Source organism: Sorex fumeus, unplaced genomic scaffold (assembly GCF_029834395.1).
Source record: "Sorex fumeus unplaced genomic scaffold, SorFum_2.1 ptg000072l, whole genome shotgun sequence".
Taxonomy (NCBI): Eukaryota; Metazoa; Chordata; class Mammalia; order Eulipotyphla; family Soricidae; genus Sorex; species Sorex fumeus.
In genome coordinates this window covers 63,358,215-63,376,683 of record NW_026606129.1, presented here as the reverse complement: position 1 = coordinate 63,376,683, position 18,469 = coordinate 63,358,215, and positions in this window count along the sequence as shown.

Below are 18,469 nucleotides of genomic sequence, written 5' to 3'. Positions count from 1 at the left end.
TGAGGACCAGGAGAGCTAATTTTTCAGCTCTTCAGGTCTGCGGGGAAGGAGAACCAAGACAACTCTGGTCATAACTGAATGACCTCTGACAACTAACAGAACTACAGTAGGAAATCAGAACCGGTTGCAGTGAAGTGGTACTGGGGGTGAGAGGGAGGCGAGGTCCGTGGGGCACCAACATTAGATGCTGCCATCACTCTTCTGCAACTAAGGGCAGAGTCTGTGGTTCACATATCCTGAGGACAGCGAGTCAGAACCAGCATTTCTCATGCAGGAACATGAGTATTTCCTCACCACACTATAATCGGAAGTGTATCAAGGGTAGTAAAACATATCACTCTACTAGAATACAATGGAGCAAGAAAAGAGAATAAAGTTGATATACATAAATATAAATATATATTAGCGCTGGAAAATGTCCAGGATACATTCTGGCATCTGTAAAGGCACATCAGCATTTACAAGAATTGAGGTAAAACTATATAACTCTGTGTGTACAAATGTTTATCTCTATACACATTTTCCTCAAGAGATTAGTTAGATTTTTGTATTCCCAGAATCCAGATTCAAAATCCCTGGAAATTAAGAGGAAGTGGATATTTTCTCTCCCTGACCCCACCTGCTACAATGAAACTAATGAATAACTGTCCTAGCTCATATCCATCACTCTTAAGAGTGGCAGCCTTGTTGGACTTTTGCTGGGATACTCCAGGGACATCCTGTGACAGGACTATAGCTGAAGCAACATCTCAATCAGAACTGTCCTTGTGACTGTTTTGGTAGTGTCTCAACTCATTTGGTCCCTTGGTGCCTGACTGACTTGCTTCCCTACCCTCCAGGAGATTCTATGAGCTCCTTTTCTCCTCTTAATTCCTACTGTTATGATCTAGAGCACTATCATAGGAGTTTTAATGAAACTGATATCAGTGGCTACCTCTGAGGAAGGAAACAGAGCAGAAGAATGTTTTGCTGTGATGACTTTTTATTTACTGGGGAAGAATCACACCTAACAGACCTCAGGGTGTCTGTAGGCACAGTTAGCACAGTTGTGGGACACTAAGGATCAGACCAGGGGTTCCACATGCAAAGTACGGGCACCAGTCCTATGAATGATCTCCTTGGCCCGTCGGTGCATAACTTTTAATGATGTACATTGATTTTCTAAATTAAAACAATGTACATTTTAAGGGATTCTAAACAGTTTGAGTAAGTTTCTTTTCTAAAATGCCCCCAATAGAGGCTGAGCGATAGTACAGTGAGTAGTACAGTGTCTTACACGTCACCAATACAAATTCAATCCCTGGCATCCCATATGGTCCCCCAAACCCCACCAAGAATGATCTCTGAGTGTAGAGCCAGGAGTAAGTCCTAAACATCACTGGGTGTGACCGTAAAACAAGACAAAACAAAATAATCAATGCTCCAAAGAGCAGCTTCTGAGAAAAATGAGGGTTAAAGCAGGATTTCAGTAGCAGTTATAAGATGGAAGACTTGCCCTCTCCCCTCTGCTCCTGTTCTCATACCAGGGGGAAGGGAGTAGTAAGAGTATTTGGCTAGAAGTTAAGAGGTCCGTGAACTTGAATAGGAAAAAAGAAGATGGGGAAACCATGAAACCATAACCATATTGGCACTATCTTTGATATTGTCACCCAAAGAAATCAATTATTTTTTATGAACAGTGCTTGTAATATCTTAAAATATAGTTTACACTCATTAGTACTTTTTATTTTTTATATATTTTTGAGCCATATCCAGCAGTGCTCAGGGATTACTCCTGGCTCTGAGCTCAGGGATCACTGCTGGTGAACTTGGTTGACTATCTAGGATGCCAGGGATTGAACCCAGGTTGGCTGTGTGCAAGACAATACTACTTGAAGTACTATCATTCCAGACCAACACATAAGTACTTTTTAATTACCTTTGTTATTAAACCTGCCACTCAATATTATTTAATGCACTAGAAAAGATACATATAAATGTATAACACATTTTGTTTTGTTTGGGGGTCATACCCAGTGTGCTTACTTTCTGGCTTTGAGTTCAGGGATTACTCCTGGAAGGGCTCATTTGGGGTGCCGGGATTGATCACAAGTCAGTCACATACAAAGTAAACACCCTACTCGCTGTACTATCTTTCCAGGCCCTGTATAAAACATTTTTTAAAGACTTTGGTAACCATAATCAGAACAAATGATTGTTTTTTTGTGGCATCATGTGTATTTTATCTTATTTGTTTTAGAACATTATTCTGAGAAGGGGTCCACAGACTTATAAAAGTGCCAAAGAATTACATGGTGACTGACTGTTCACTACACAAAGATACGCACACACACACACACACACACACACACACACACACACAATGAGAACTTCTGCAAATTTTTTCATCCTTTATCTCCTTATTCCATTCCTTGTTTTATTCATTGTTTCTCTCTTCCTCATTTTTTTTGCTATCCACCAGGGGCTATAGTTTTTTCCTTTTTTAGTACACTCCATAAATTATATACTATTGCTACTTAAAATAAAGTAAAATCATCAATCTGACAAAGTAATTTAACAAGCTTCACTGTCAAAGGATAATAATTGTTCATATTTTGTGTTTCTGGAGAGACTGAGAACATTAAGAGTAAGGTATGTTGGGTCCCATGCAGACCAGGTATGAGTTTTGGCTCTACTTACCCAAAACATGGGCTTAGAATAATCACTAAAACCCATCAAGTCTCATTTACTGAATCTGCATATGGGATAGCCTACTTTATATGTACTTATTAGTTTACCTATTTTATACGCATAGTGTTGATGCTGCAACAGTAATACTAATAATGATTATGCTTAGAAGGGCTGGTACATATGAGGAAACTAGTAACAGTAACACAATGAATCATAAGTAAGAGACTTAGGATAGACGGAAGTCTTCCTCCTCCTCCTCAGAGTCTTGATTTTTGTACTTCATACTATGATATGTTGTTTAAACTTCACCAGGGTTATGAATGGTTATTATTGCATTTATTTATTTTATTATTAGTGGATCACCGTGAAGTACAATTACAGAGTTATAAACTTGTGCTTGCGTTTCAGTCACACAATCATCAAGTACCCATTCCTTTCCCAGTGCCCATTCTCCATCACCAATAATCCTAGTATCCCTCCAACCATCCCTACCCTATCCTCCCCCCCCCCCCCCGCCCCTCCCCACCTCTGCCGCAGGGCATTCCCTTTTGTTCTCTCTCTCCTTTTGGGTGTTATGGTCTGCAATAGAGGTATTGAGTGGCTATTGAGTGGCCATCATGTTTGGTCTATAGTCTACTTTCAGCATATAGCTCCCATCCCGAGTGGGTCCTCAGAACACCCTTTACCTGGCATTCCCTTCACTATCTAAGCTGCCCTCTCCCCCAACATGTGAGGCCAGTTTCCAAACCGTGGAACTAACCTCCTGGTACTTATCTCTACTATTCTTGGGTGCTAGTCTCCCATTCTTTTACTTTATATTCCACAGGTGAGTGCAATCTTTCTATGTCTGTCCCTCTCTTTCTGACTCATTTCACTTAACATGATACTTTCCATTTTGATCCACTTACATGCAAATTTCATGACTTCATCTTTTCTGACAGCTGCATAATATTCCATTGTGTAGATGTACCAAAGTTTCTTTAACCAGTCATCTGTTCTCGGGCACTCAGTTTTTTTTCCAGATTCTGACTATTACTGCATTTTAAAAAATCATGAGGGGCTGGAGCAATAGTACAGCAGGTAGAGCATTTGCCTTGCAAGTGGCCGACCTGGTTTCGATTCCCAGCATCCCATATGATCCCCCAAGCACTGCCAGGAGTTTTTCCTAAGTGTAAATCCAGGAGTAACCCCTATGCATCGCTGGGTGTGACCCCCCCAGAAAAAATAAAAATAAATTTAAAAAGTCATGAGCTGGAAACAAAAGGATATTGATAATCATATACATGACATTTATTTATGTAGTCCTTTATGCTCTGTAAGTAAAAACTTAGTCTATACACATAAATCAAAAGAATATACTTAACCATATTAACTATAAGTGTATGTTAAATAAGTGTATGTTTGAATTTAACAATAAGGACAAACTTATTTGTGATAATTTTTTATCCAACAAAGTCTTATTAATAGAATATTCATTTTCTCTTGTATGTTATTAATACTATACCTGCCTCCACATCCAGGAACCCATGGAACTGTGGATGAGAGAAGTTCTGTATTTTATTTATAAATATTTTTTATTTACAATGTATTTTATTCTCTTTTTAAAATTTTTATTGAGATTCTGTGGTTTACAATGATGTTATTACGGTTTCTCATGTTCATAATTCACACACCACACCACTAGTATACCCCCTTCTTCTCCCAAGGACCCCAAAAGTTCCTCCCAAGTTTCCCCAACTCAGTTGTGTGTATAACTTCTACCATTTTGTTGTCTTTGGACATTTATTCCTCTCTTGCTGTGTATCTTTAAGTCCTATATATGACAGAGATCATTCTGTATTCATCCCTTTCCTTCTGACTGACTTCACTCAGCATAATATACTGTAATTCCATCCATGTTGCTGTGAATTACAAGATTCTGCTCTTTTTTAGAGCTATGCGGCGTTCCATGCTGGGTATAAACCACAATTTCTTGATCCATTCATCTATAGCTGGGAATTTTGGCTGTTTCCATACCTTGGCTATTGTACTCAGTGCAGCAGTGAACATAGGTGTGCATATACCTTTTTGAGAAATTCTAGAAAATCTTTACTCTAGAATTAAAGTTAATATCTAACAAAAATTTTTTTCTTTTGTTTTTTTTTGAATCTAAAATATTTTTAATTATGAGAAAAATAGAATAATTACTTGACAGTAGAAATAGATATTGGGATCTGTAATTTAATGCATATTATTTTTTATGTAGGAGTACTGCTATTTATTCAGCCACTGATTAGCTGATCGAATTGGGCATGAACTCCACCTTACATTTTTTATTTTTATAATTTTATTTATTGAATCACCGTGAAAGCAGTTACAAAACTTTCAGGCTTAAGTCTCGGTCATACAATGAAACATCCATTCCTTCACCAGTGCCCATTCTCCATCCCCCAAAACCCCAATATACCCCCATCCTGCACCCTACCCCTACCTGTAGGGCAGATGATTTCCACATTGCTCTCTCTCTACTTTGATTACATTCAATATTTTGACACCAGATCCACCATTATTATTTGGGATTTTACCCCAACATTCAGATCTGCTGAAAAGGCAACAGTAGACAATCTGTTTTCTATTGCTGATTATGAATAACATATGACGTCACATGGCTGCAGTAGTGGCCACGTGATTTTGAAACTCTGAAATTTTAACAGTTAAATCTGGAGGGATTTCTGCCAAAACCTGCTGGGTTCCAAGATTTGTTCCTGAGTCTCTGGGATCATGGCCATTAAGCAGCTTGATCAGGAGCCAGAGAGCCCATTTGTGGACAGTGACTCATGGTCTCATTGGGGTGGGAGGGAAAGGGCCAGCTCCACACCCATCCCATGAGGGCTCGCGTGTCTCGTCACTGTGGGCCCAAATCTGACTGTCCAATGGCCTTTGGAGGATGGTGGCCACCACCGAGTCACCAAGGGGGAGCAGACAGAGGGACAGCACCCTTTCCCCCCTGGGGTGGCCCAGAGACAGTAACCTATTGTGCGGTCCAGACACATTTATGCCAAAAGCCACTGGGTTTCAAGATTTGTTTCTGAGTCTCTGGGATCATGGCTATTAAGCAGCTTGATCAGGAACCAAAGAGGCTGTTTGTGGGCGGCGACTCAGGGTCTCGTTGGGACAGGGAAGAAAGGGTTAGCTCCACCCCCATTCCGTGAGGCCCCACATGTCTCATCACTGTGGGCCCAAACCTGACTGTACAGTTGCCTCTGGAGGATGGTGGCCACCGGGCCACCAGGGGGGAAACAGGCCAAGGCACAAAACCTATTCCCACCTGGGGTGGCCCAGCACCGGTAACCTACTGCAGGGACTCGACACTTTTCTGCCAAAAGCCATTGGATTTCGAGACTTGTTTCTGAGTCTCTGGGATAATGGCCTTTAAGCAGTTTAATCAGGAACCAGAGAGGCCATGTCTCCAATTATATAGCTGAGCCGGAGGTGGTTTGTGGGTGTGTCTCCCACATACCTAACTTTCGGCCGTTTACTTTCTTAGTAAACTTTGCCCCAAGTTTTTCTGGGTCTGGCCAAAGGCACAGAAGCAATTTTGGGGTATCTGGAAGTCTGAAGGCGCCATCAGGCTGCTGATGTACTCGCCACACAGCTACAGATTGACCTGCTGGCAGCACCATACCCCCTTAACAAAAAGTTTTAAGAGTCTTTTTATTCAGCTGAAAAGTAGGTACCTTCTAAAATGGTGGAAAGAATAATGTAGTAGTAATATGTAGATATAAATTTAGGTGAAAATAGTAGTAGTAAATGTATATGTAAAATGTAATAATACATAACAGAAGCACCAGCATACTCTTACACCAAAGAAAACAAGGAGTCAGTGTCTTTCTATTAGCTATACTCACACTAAGAACCTTAACCCAAGCTGACCACTGCTTGATGGCAACTGAGGAAAACAGTTGTATTTGTTAATCATAAGACCTACTTTCTCCTTAGGCACTAATCATATGGGGGGGGAATGTGAAAAACAATAGCGAATAAAATAAGAATTGTTCAAAGTGCAATGATCTAGCTGAGTTCAAGGGTATACAAGTCAGATTTTTAAGAGGAGGTGGGGGCTGGGATGTGATTCAAGTGGTGTTGCACAGGCTTTGGATGCAATCCCTCGAACATTCAGCCACCAGAGAGCTGTTGGGTGTGGCCCTGTGACTCTGGAAGGAAGAAGGGAAGAAAGGAAAAAGAGAGGGAGGAAAGGATGAACTGATGGAGGAAGGGAGGGAAGAAGGAGGAAAAAGGAAGGAAAGAGGAGGGAGGGAGGGAGCGAGGCAGGGAGGGAGGGAAGAAGGAAGGAAGGAAGGAAGGAAGGAAGGAAGGAAGGAAGGAAGGAAGGAAGGAGGAAGGAGGGAGGGAGGGAGGGAGGGAGGGAGGGAGGGAGGGAGGGAGGAAGGGAGGAAGGAAGGAAGGAAGGAAGGAAGGAAGGAAGGAAGGATGGAAAGAAGGAAGGAAGGAAGGAAGGAAGGAAGGAAGGAAGGAGAAGGAAGGAAGGAAGGAAGGAGAAGGAAGGAAGGAAGAAGGAAGGAAGAAGGAAGGAAGGAAGGAAGGAAGGAAGGAAGGAATGAAGAAGGGAGGAAGGAAGGAAGGAAGGAAGGAAGGAAGGAAGGAAGGAAGGAAGGAAGGAAGGGGAAGGAAGGAAGGAAGGAAGGAAGGAAGGAAGGAAGGAAGGAAGGAAGGAAGGAAGGAAGGAAGAAGGAAGGAGAAGGAAGGAAGGAAGGAAGGAAGGAAGGAAGGAAGGAGAAGGAAGGAAGGAAGAAGGAAGGAAGAAGGAAGGAAGGAAGGAAGGAAGGAAGGAAGGAAGGAAGGAAGGAAGGAAGGAGAAGGAAGGAAGGAAGGAAGGAAGGAAGGAAGGAAGGAAGGAAGGAAGGAAGGAGAAGAAAGGAAGGAAGGAAGAAGGAAGGAAGAAGGAAGGAAGGAGAAGGAAGGAAGGAAGGAAGGAAGGAAGGAAGGAAGGAAGGAAGGAAGGAAGGAAGGAAGATGTTATTTAACCCTAAAGACATAACAATCATAATGAGTGGACTTCTTTTGGATCATGCTTTAAACAAAGGATTATTTACAATGATCACATTTAGCAGAAAATTAGAAATTTGAATACTGGGGTTTTGTGTTAGTAGGGAGTTGTTATATTTTAAGTGGTATGTGGATTTATTGCACTATAAGATATGGGTCTTTTTTTATGTGTCCAAAATCCCTCTTAACAAGGCTTGGATATGTCTGAGTTTTGGTGGCAGGGATGGAACCCAGGGTCTCACACATACAAAGCATGCACTCTGTTCCCTAAGCTACCTCCCCAGTCCCAAAATTAACTTGTTTTTGCTTCAATACCCAAGAGAAATTCAACAGAAATCAATAGAAAACCTGCACTCTCTGACTGAAGACGAGCTTAAAACCTGCAGGAAAATCTAGCACTTGAAGGAAATCATCTTCTCTCTGCCTTCTCACCTATTAGTGTGGTCTAGGCAAGGCCTCTCATCTCATTTCTAGTAATTCATTTGCCTAGAGTTTCTGGTTCTTTTACTAGGTAGGGATGAGATTTTACTTTTTGAGGGCAGGGAGCACACTGTTGATGCTCATGGCTTTCTCCTGGTTCTGAACTCAGGGATCACTCCTGGCAGGGCTCAGGGGACTATATGGGGTGTGGTGATTGAGCCCAAGTCAGATATGTATAATGTGAGCATTGTACCCAGTCTATTGTGTTTCCAGCCCCGGTATGAATGTGATTGGGAATGTTCAAGCTAATCTGTCAGTGTCTATTTCCTGGCCAGTCAGGCTATATTTCCAGTACATCTGACCATGGTCAGAGCATAGTTCTTTAAGAGCTCTTGGGAATAGCACAGACCACCATGGCCTCATTAGCCTGAGGCTCCTGTTCAAGAGGGCTAGACCTTCAGTTACAGATCAGCACCTACAGGGGACCTAGGAGTGACATGGTTCAGGAAGGAATCTTTCTAGAAGACACACAGAGATGAAGCAGTTTAATATCTTTGTTTAGTTTTGGTTTTGGTTTTGGTTTTGTTTTGGGGTCACCTGGCAGTACTCAGGTCTTGCTCCTAGCTCTGCAGTCAGGAATTACTCCTGGTGGTGCTTGGGGACAATATAGGATGCCAGGGATAGAACCCAGATCATCAAGGACCTTCCTCCCTTCTACACTATTCTCTGGCCCTTAGGCAGCTGAGTACTAGGTAGCTGAGTACTACCAAGTGTCATTCCTTTAATTTGACTGGGGTCTTCTAAGGACTAGGGGATGAGACCGAGGTTTCAAGGAAATGCTCAAAATCTAAAGCAATCTGAAATCAACCTGAATTATTTTGGATGCCAAAAAAATATGACCCTGGCCCTCCCTTTTTCTGGCCGATTCTCCCTTTGCTACTTTCGCTATATTCCTTCCTCTATTTTGTCACATAGGCCTGTACAATTATTTCTATAGTCCAAGTTCTCCATAATTTAGCACCTAGGACTTCTCAGGTAAGAACATAAGGGCAGAAATAGTAATTAGCTACTATTTGGGACCTATCAAAATTTATAATTTAAATATTTTTAAATGATAATGCCTCAAAAATACTGAAAGTTCTGGGAGGAAGACATTGTGCCCTCTTTTTAGAGGGACATTTGTCAGATGGTATCCACAGCTTTCAAAATGTACAGATCTTTTGCTATAGTAATTCTGCTTCTGGGAATTTGTCTTTAGGGAATTAACTATGTACAACATTTATGTGTGAGAATATTCCTGATGAAACTATTGAAAAAAATAATTGTGAACAACTTAGATATCAAAGGACTAAAGACTCTTAAATGCATGTTAAGCCAGATAGAAACTTTGGTGGTAGCAGTGAAGGTATAGTAACTTTGTACATCAAAGCATAAACATTAACATTATAATAACAATAACATATAATAAACTACAATTTCTCAAACATAATAAAATAATCAACATTATAAAACAGAGCTGGAGCAAAATAGAGGCGGTAAAGGCACTTGTCTTGCATCCAGTTGCTGTGACCATAATCGTGGTTTGAATCCCTGGTACCACTTGTGGTCAGCTGAGTACTACCAAGTGTCATTCCTAAGCACAGAGTCAGGAACAGCTGCTAAACACTTCTGGGCGTGGCCTTCCCCACCTGCCCACCTCCTAAAAGAAAATATTTAGTAGAGTGCTAGAAACACTAAAATTATTTCTTCATAACATCTTAAATATGGGGAGATATTCATGATATTAAAAGGGGGAAGGATATTTAGAAAATTGTAAATATTACATGAGGTCAACCTTGCAAATGCATAGAAAGAATATATTACAAAGCATTGTCCAGATTGCAGTGATTTCTGGATAGTAGTATTCTGTTCAATTCCAACATTTTTCTTAAGAAAATGTTTTCTCTGCTTTCCCCAAAAATGTTTCCACAGATACTTTTTAACTTGGGGTGGAGGCAGGGGGATTCCTTCCTCAATCTACAAAAACAAGTAAAGGAAGAATAAGAATTTTAGGTTTTTCCCTTTTTCTTCTTCCTCTCAGGTGAAGAATGGTGGCTATGAAGATCAGTATAACAATAGTGCTAACTGTTCATTGATGGTTTTCCATTAGTCAGTCTCTTGACAGTGCAGAGTTCTTTTCTGTGCAAGTTCTCATTAGTCCTCACCTCTCAGTAAGGAAGTAGAAGTTCAACTCTTATCAAAATATGAGCAACGGGGACTTGTAGAACTTGATTAGTTTGCTGTGTACACAGGGCTTCTAACTTGATGGGATTCCAGAACCCAAACTGCTTTAAATACTCCCGTCTTCAAAACCCAGAAAGAAGTTGCATATTGTATTACAGTATCTTACAAAATGCCATGTTTCAGAGAGACCTAAACTCACTCACACCAGAAATTCAGTCTCCAGGAAAAGCACCAGGTTAATGAGCTGCTAATGAGAGAGTTTGCCTGCCCATCAGGGAATCTCTTCAGAAGCCTGTATTTATTAGTTCAGCCTACTGACCTCTATTAGAGATATTTCTCTTTCAGTCTTGGACCATCCTAGCCATGCCTGTATTCGTTAATGTATTTCTAGGCACATAGCCTGATTTACAAAAAAATATTTGAGCATGCCAGTTGGTTGAAGGATGGAATGTAAGTTGCATAAAGTCACAGATTTTTATATTTCTTGGTAGACATAGTATCCATGACATCATGATAGTGTCCAATACAAAAAGTCTTAAGATAGGTGTGTCGCTAACAAATCATGAAATACACCACCTAAAATCTTATTCTCTCTCTCTCTCTCTCTCTCTCTCTCTCTCTCTCTCTCTCTCTCTCTCTCTCTCTCTCCCTCCTCCCCCCCTCTCTCCCTAAGACAATAAAATTCTTATTGTTTTGAAATCTTGCCTTCTACTATAACTTGATGGGAGCTAGAGTCTGTCATGCAGTCATGTTAAGTAAAATATGTCAGAAGAAGAAGGACAAATACAGGATGATTTGGGACTGGAGCTGTAATACAAAACTGGGTAATGCACTTGCCTTGCAAGTGCCTGACCCAGGTTCAATGCAGGGCATCCCATATGGTCCCCCAAGCAGTGACAGGAGTAATTCCTGAATGCAGAGCCAGAAGTAATCCCTGAGTATTGCCAGCTATGACCCAAAAGCAAACAAACAAAAAAGTTGGGTGCATAGTAACTTTGTATACACAAAGCATAAACAGTAAAATTATTATAACTATATTACCTCAATAAATAGCAAATAATATTAAATTTATTATGGCTTGCTCTTCAAGCCTTTATTCTCCCTTAAACACTGGCTCATATCTATGTTTCTTTACTTGCTTATTTCCATGCTGAAGAAGCCTGCATTCTCTCTCAAACACATACTTCTCTCTTTCTCTCCCCTCACATTTTTCTAAATAAATTTCAGTAAAAAAATCTCTTGTTTCAAAAAAATTATTATATTTTTAGTCCTAAATAGAATACTAGCTCTTCATGTCTTCTTCTATCTTAAATATTTTGGTAGTAGTTTCTTGCTATCTTTAAGTGATAAGATTAGATTTGCAACTAGTGCTACTCATAGAATTCACCAAGGATTTGCACAAAGGGAATGTCAAGTATTTGAATTAAGTTCTATATCCCAAAGCTTTTTTCTGCTAAAATAAACTTCTCCACCCTCTTCCAAAGCAAAACTGCTAGTTCTGCTAACTGGGTCACTTGCCAGGAAGTCAAGATCCTGTCTCTCCCCATCATCACCAGTCCCACCCCCACACCACGCCCAGTTTTGTCAATGGCCAAGACCTTAGAGTTGGACTCTAAGGACCTGCCAAAGCTTTCTATTAATGTCAGTTCCTACCAACATCCTATACTCTCTTCCTTCTGCCTTCAACCAGAACCTGCAGCTCCCAAAGCGAGTGGCTAGATTGTATCTGGAAAGTTTCAGGTCATTTCTAACCCAAAATTCATCACCTGGAGCCTAGGCAAAACATATAGATCTAAGTTCAAAACAGCCATCTTCTGCTTAAGTCTTGGCTGAGAAGGATCCTTCAAAATAGCTCCCCAATTAAGCATTCCTGAATACATCACAGCTACTCTGGGAAGTTGAATCATCAGCCCAGTACTCCCCTCCCCCAAAAAAATTGTATTAAAAGTTTGGATGCAGCTTGTTTTTAAAAGTCTAGATGAAGTCCTGACCGATATACAGCAGGCAGGGTGTTTGCCTTGCATATGGCTCGTCCAAGTTTGGACCCTGGCATTACATATGGTCCCCCAAGTACTGCCAGAAGTCATTCCTGAGTGCAGAACCAGGACTAACCCCTGGGCATCGCTGGTGTGATCCCCCCCAAAAAAAAGTTTAGATGAGAGATAAATCATCTGGTCCAGAGGAGGAAATGAAAGGGGCATTTCTCAAGAGGCAGGTGAGGAAAAGAATCTCTTTGGAGAACTAGAAAAGAGGGCAAGTCAAACAATCTCATGCTGCTGATTTATTCATTTAAGAGATATATAGAAGTATATATTGTTACTAATATGCAAAAATGTTAACAAATAAGTGCATTGTATTTTACAGAGGTAAAGAAGTACAAAGAAAGGTATTCAAATTATTATTAAAGGTATTGAAGCATTTAAATCACTATTACTGTTAAATTTTATTATGCATAGTCAAAGGAAATCTAACAAGTCAGAACACTGATCAAGAAACAGTACCTAACCAGTAACCCCAGGAGCATCTCCTTTGTGCCCCAAGATTTTGTGCATTTTTGAATTTTATCTATTGAAATTACCCAATATGTAATCTTTTGGTGTTGGCTCTTTCCTTTAATATTATAATTATGAGTTTTATTGATGCTATTTGGCTGAGTACTGCTTTAGTGATTCTTACTGATGCATAATATTTAAATTTTGTGAACTTCACATCATTTAGTTATGGTTCCACTCAAGAATTAGCCAATTTCCAATTTAGAACTATTACAAATACTGCTGCTGTGAACTTTCTACTACATGATATTTGATTAATATAGGCACAAGTTTCTGGTTGGATACATATGTAAAGAGTGGAATTGTAGGTTAAAAGCAAAGCAAATATTCTACTTTAGTTGACACTGCCAAACAATTTTCAAAGTGTCCTGATTTACACTTGGGCTAGTTGTTTAGCTCTGGGTATTAGCATGTTGTTCGAAAGAACAGACTCTGAAAACTCTTAACAGTTATATGGAGTTTGTATAAATCCAAGAGTATCAATGTTTGCATCAATATAATGGGCACTGAGGTTAGAGGAAGTGAGAACTAAATAGAGTGGGTACTTAATTTAGTGCTATGTTCTGCATGTAACAGGCACAGTAATAAATGATCATCTATTGATTGTTTCCATTTTTTAATCCCCAAAGAGATCTGAATGTGTTATGGAGAAAAAAGACAACCAGAGAGAATGATTCTTGGTGGGTTCTCTATTACGCATTTATGCATTTCCTGGGGATTAGGATGAAGACCAAACTCTTCACCTAGATAAAGAGAAAATGAATCTTGGAGTCTGTGAGAGCCCAGTGAACAAACAGCATCAGTAAAGAACTTTGTGGTTCACAGATATAACTGGAAAGCTCCTATCAAGGTCAAATCTAATCAAACCAAACCGAACCAACCGAACATAATAGCAATGCCTGTCTTTCAGGTTCTCATCCAATGGACCTTTCAACCCAGCCTACAGTGTCCAGCAAACTTGTAGAAGTTTGAGTGAATATGAAATCAGCTGCCCTCACCCTTTTGCCCTCCCAATCTCTCCTTTTCCCTAAAGGCTTAGCTCCCACTCTCACCACTTGATGCTGATACCTTTGGGAAGGCTGCACCACCAGAGTTTAACTGCCAAGTTAAATAATACAGAGGATCCTAAACAGATCCTAAGCCATCTTCCCAGAGTTATAAGTTGACATCACTCGAACTACATGCATAGCTTTGGTCATCCCCCAAAAACACCTTTTAATTGTATCCGCACACAAAGAGATCTATACACGTATTTCAAATATTTATATATGTGCTCACATTTCATATGTGCATACTACGTGATACATAGATAACATGCAATTATTCATTATCAACAATTGTTCCTTCGGGTCGAATTCTATTTGTGTGTCAATAGGAAATGCTTTTTCCACAAGATTACTTCCTTCATCCCAATGCACCTCTCAAAATGACGCGTCCCCCTGGCAAATGTGCTGTGTGCGAGCATTGGATCAGATTGCTAATTAACAGGCATTTCTAGTGAAGGGCTGAATATAGCACTGAAGACAGATAGATAGAAAGATAGACAGACATATATGCACATACATATATACGCAATATGCGTGCATGCATATGTATGGTATGCATATATGTGTGATTACATATTCGTCCAAGGCAGAGGAGAGCACACCAAACTTGCACGGGGAGAGACTGTGGATTTGATCTTTGGGGAGATTCAGCTCTGGCCTAAGACCGCGCACGAGCTGCCCAGATTTCCGATTTCCGAAACCGCGGTCGGAGTCCTCCGAGGTGATCGCGGCAAGGGGTTGGGGAAGATCCTGGACATCCTGGCAGTTTCGCACCAGCACCCCTCTCTCCCCGCAGATCTACCAAACTGGCTGCCTTTCTTGCTCGGGGGTGACAACCAGTGTGCGGGGGCACCGAGATTGGCAAACGACGTCCCGAACGCCACGGGGCAGGGCGGTGGGGATGGATGGGGGTCGCAGACAGCCGCGGGGGGGGGGGGGGGAGCGGGACGAGCTCGCGGTCACCCCGACTGCGCTCGCCGCAGCCTCCCCAAGGACGCGACGCCGGCAGATGAAGGCGGCTGTGGCCCATCAGTCCCTGCAGGCCCGGGCCGGTGCGGAGCTGCAGCTCTCGGGCCCGGGATCCGGAACCGGGAGTTTTCTGGAAGCGCCTGGTCTCGCCTGCCCCGGGGATCTGGGGCTCTTTGTCTCCCGGCCGCCCGCACTAATCCTGCAAACCGCGCGCACCGGAGGCGGAGGCCCCTGCGCCTGGAACCAGCCTGCCACTGGCTAGCCAGTTCGACTGTTCTCAATAATAAAAAAATAAAAAAGAAAGAAAAAGAAAAAAGAAAAACAGAAAAAAGCTTCCTGGGAAAACTAGGAGGCGGCGGGGAGGGAGGGGGGAGGGGAGAGGTAGCCAAAAAAATAAAATAAAATAAAAATCTCTTTAGAAATTAATCTATTACCAGTAGTGCAAGGACTGACACCTTGTAAATCAGATCCTAAAAGTCCCGTTGGAAAGAAGGGACAGAGGAAGAGAGATTCACGACTCCGTCAAGTTTGTTTGTTGTCGTAGGGTGTAGGGAGAAAGGACTTCTCCGCTGCCTGGGAGTTTCCCCAAACTGCAGCCTTGAGCTTGCCGGCTCCCCCCCCACGCGGCCTGACTCCCGAGGGCGCTGGCAAAAGAAGAGGTCGGCGGTGGCGCAACCCGGCAATCAGGTGAGAGGAGAATAACCGAATTCAAAATAAAGACGCTGCTTGCCTAGACCCAGGAGACCCAGGAGTTCCCCCCAGAGCTGGAATTGCAAGATCCAAAAGGCTGACTTTCCCCTCCTTGATCCCAGGAGCAGTGCTAATGTGTGTGTTGGGCTTAAGAGCAGGATTTTCCTCCGAGGCTGTATACGTCCTGGGAAGGCGCCTGCTAAGTATTTTGCCCTAAGAAGAGCGATTGGTGCTGGCATTAAAAGAAATTTAAACAAAAGTCATCATCCCAGCGTTTGAGTCAGTGCCCATACAATGACCAGAGATTGGGGTGGGTGTGGGGGACAGGAAAGGGGGTGAGGCTCAAGCAGCTCTAGTCGACTATATTTGATGTCTTTAGTATGTCTGCACAAGGGAATCCCTGGGAAATCAGTAGACAGCCACCAGTGCTAACCTGTGCAGTCTGTATGAGCACTGCGTCCCAGGCATTGAGGTTGAGTCGGGATGTCCCAATCTTGGTGTGTGAGTGGACCGGTCTAGATATGACAGCCCATGGATGTTGTCCCCAACAAGGTGGGGGTCCAGGTCAGGCTCAGTGGAGCTGGAGAAGTTCAGGCCCTGGCATCCAACTCCGCAAAGTGGGATGAACACAGGCCTCCCGCGGCCTTTGCGACCTGGCACTGCTTCTCCACAGAATATGAGGCATTAAGGCTCCAGGTGACCAGAGGGACCCAGGCGAAAGTTCTAGCCATGGGCACTGGCACCAGGAAAGAGTTGCATGGGAGCCTGAGGCCCCAGAGTTGATGTACAAGGGTTGCTGCCCATGCCATCTAGCCAGACTGCCACCAAGAATCAGCGCCAGGCAGATTTCCCCAGGGCAATCTAGGAATCCAGCCCCTGGGTCCAAGTCCATGCTGAGCTCTAGTGGGCCTCTCTTTGGCCATGACTTTGTGGAACCAGGTGAGATGGTCCCCTAGGTATGACTGTGAAACCCCAGGCAACACACCTGCAGGTGGAGCTTATAAAAGGAGTGTGTGCAGGAGAGACCCTGCAACTTCCGGTCTGTCTCTGCCAGTCTCCACTCTTGATTTCAAGGCACAGGACTTCTTTAGAATAGGTTTGGGAAACTTTTTTTTTCCATGATCCACATCCCTGAAGCTGCCATTTATCACTGGAGCCTCTTATTTCCCTTTCAGTTTACTGTTTTGGATTTTTCCCACATTAAAAATGTGTGGGTAGAAAAAAAAGTCATCCCTAATCTCACAAACCCCCTCCACCAAGTCCTTCAAAATGATAAAATTTTAACTCTCAACACTTCTTTTTTTAAAGCATGAAAGAAAGAAGGAAGGAAGGAAAGAAAGAAAGAAAGAAAGAAAGGATTGATGTGGAGTATGAGCAAGAATTTGGAGAGTGGGGGAGCAGAGAATCAAGACCTCACCATCCCCTTCACCATGAACCACATTTCCTGAGTCCTCTATTATTCTGCCTGAAATCATCTCGTTTACAGAAAATATTTGTTTGCACTATTAGTTGGTACTGGAGTTAATTACTCAATGTGTTAACGTGAAGTAATATGTATAAAAGTAGGATCAGTGTTTATTGTGTGGGTGAGCTGTTGAGCGGTGCTTGAATAAACTGCAATTAGGGTTAGATAGAGATTAATTAACATGTGAGTGGCAAGGTGTAAAATAGTTTCCAACCCTCCACTTCAATATAATCTGCAGGCGAGGGAAGGAGAAGTTTGTGGAAGCTAATTAAATACTTTCATAAAAGCCAGTGTATTCACCCAACATTTGGAAGGAGAGGCACATTAGGGGCAACTTGTTTTTACCCAAATGTTTTCTTTCTGTGGAGGTAGCACTCCTTTGTGATGCCGGGAAGAGAGAGGTGGCTTATGCAGCTACAAAAAGCGCTGGGGATGGCAAGGCAGGTTCACGGGAAGCCTTTGGAAGCCTTTCAGCCTGATGGAGCTTTCAAACCAGCAGATCTTTGGAGCTGCTGCCGAGATCAACAATATCCAATTTGGAAAGGGGGTTGGGGTGCAGTGCTGGTGGCTGAACAGGATTCACAAGAAAGTCGGGATAGAAATTTGGGTTTTGAGCCTCTTCGGGTGTAATGATACGGTTTCAGTGTCAGGGTGAGTTGTGGGTTTGTTTCATGGTTGATGTGTGTGTGTGGGGGGGGGGATGCGGGATGTGTTTCATATGTGTTTTGTTTCCACATTAGCACAGAATTGGGGGGTGAGTGTGCTGGATCTGGAATTCTGCTTCTCTGGACTATATGGAAATACTGTCCTCCAGATGAAAAAGCCTCTTTCTAGCTTTGAAATCCGTGTGTGTGTGTGTGTGTGTGTGGTGTGTGACGGGGGGGGGGGGGGGGGTGTTGTTGAAGAACATACTTCTGACTGCTGAATTTAAGGGCAGTTTTAGCTTGGCAAAGTGAAAAAACTAACCCACTGCTGGCGCAGTCCAGGTCACTTTCCCTCAGAGATCTCTTTGTTTCTTCTTGTTATCCAAGGACACTTTTTCTTTCCTTTACCTGCCTTGTCAATATCCTGTCTGAAATTTCACTTCAGAGGGGGAGTGAGAGAGAGAGAAGTTCTGAGACTGAAAAAGGAGTGATTTGCCTGAAGTTTAAACTACACCTTTTCTTGCTCCTTTCTCTGATGTTTCCCGTTCACGGTATGCTTGCAGCTCAGTGCCCGGAAACAGATGCTCTGCTCCTCACCACCCCCTTTTCCCAGTGAAAAAGAAGTGTTTGCGTCCACTAGCACTTTTGGGGGGGGGGTTCCACAAGATCATGAGTCCTCGGAGATGGAATTCACTATCAAATCCTCAGCCCTGTTTGCCCATATTATACCCATTGTAATCCTCT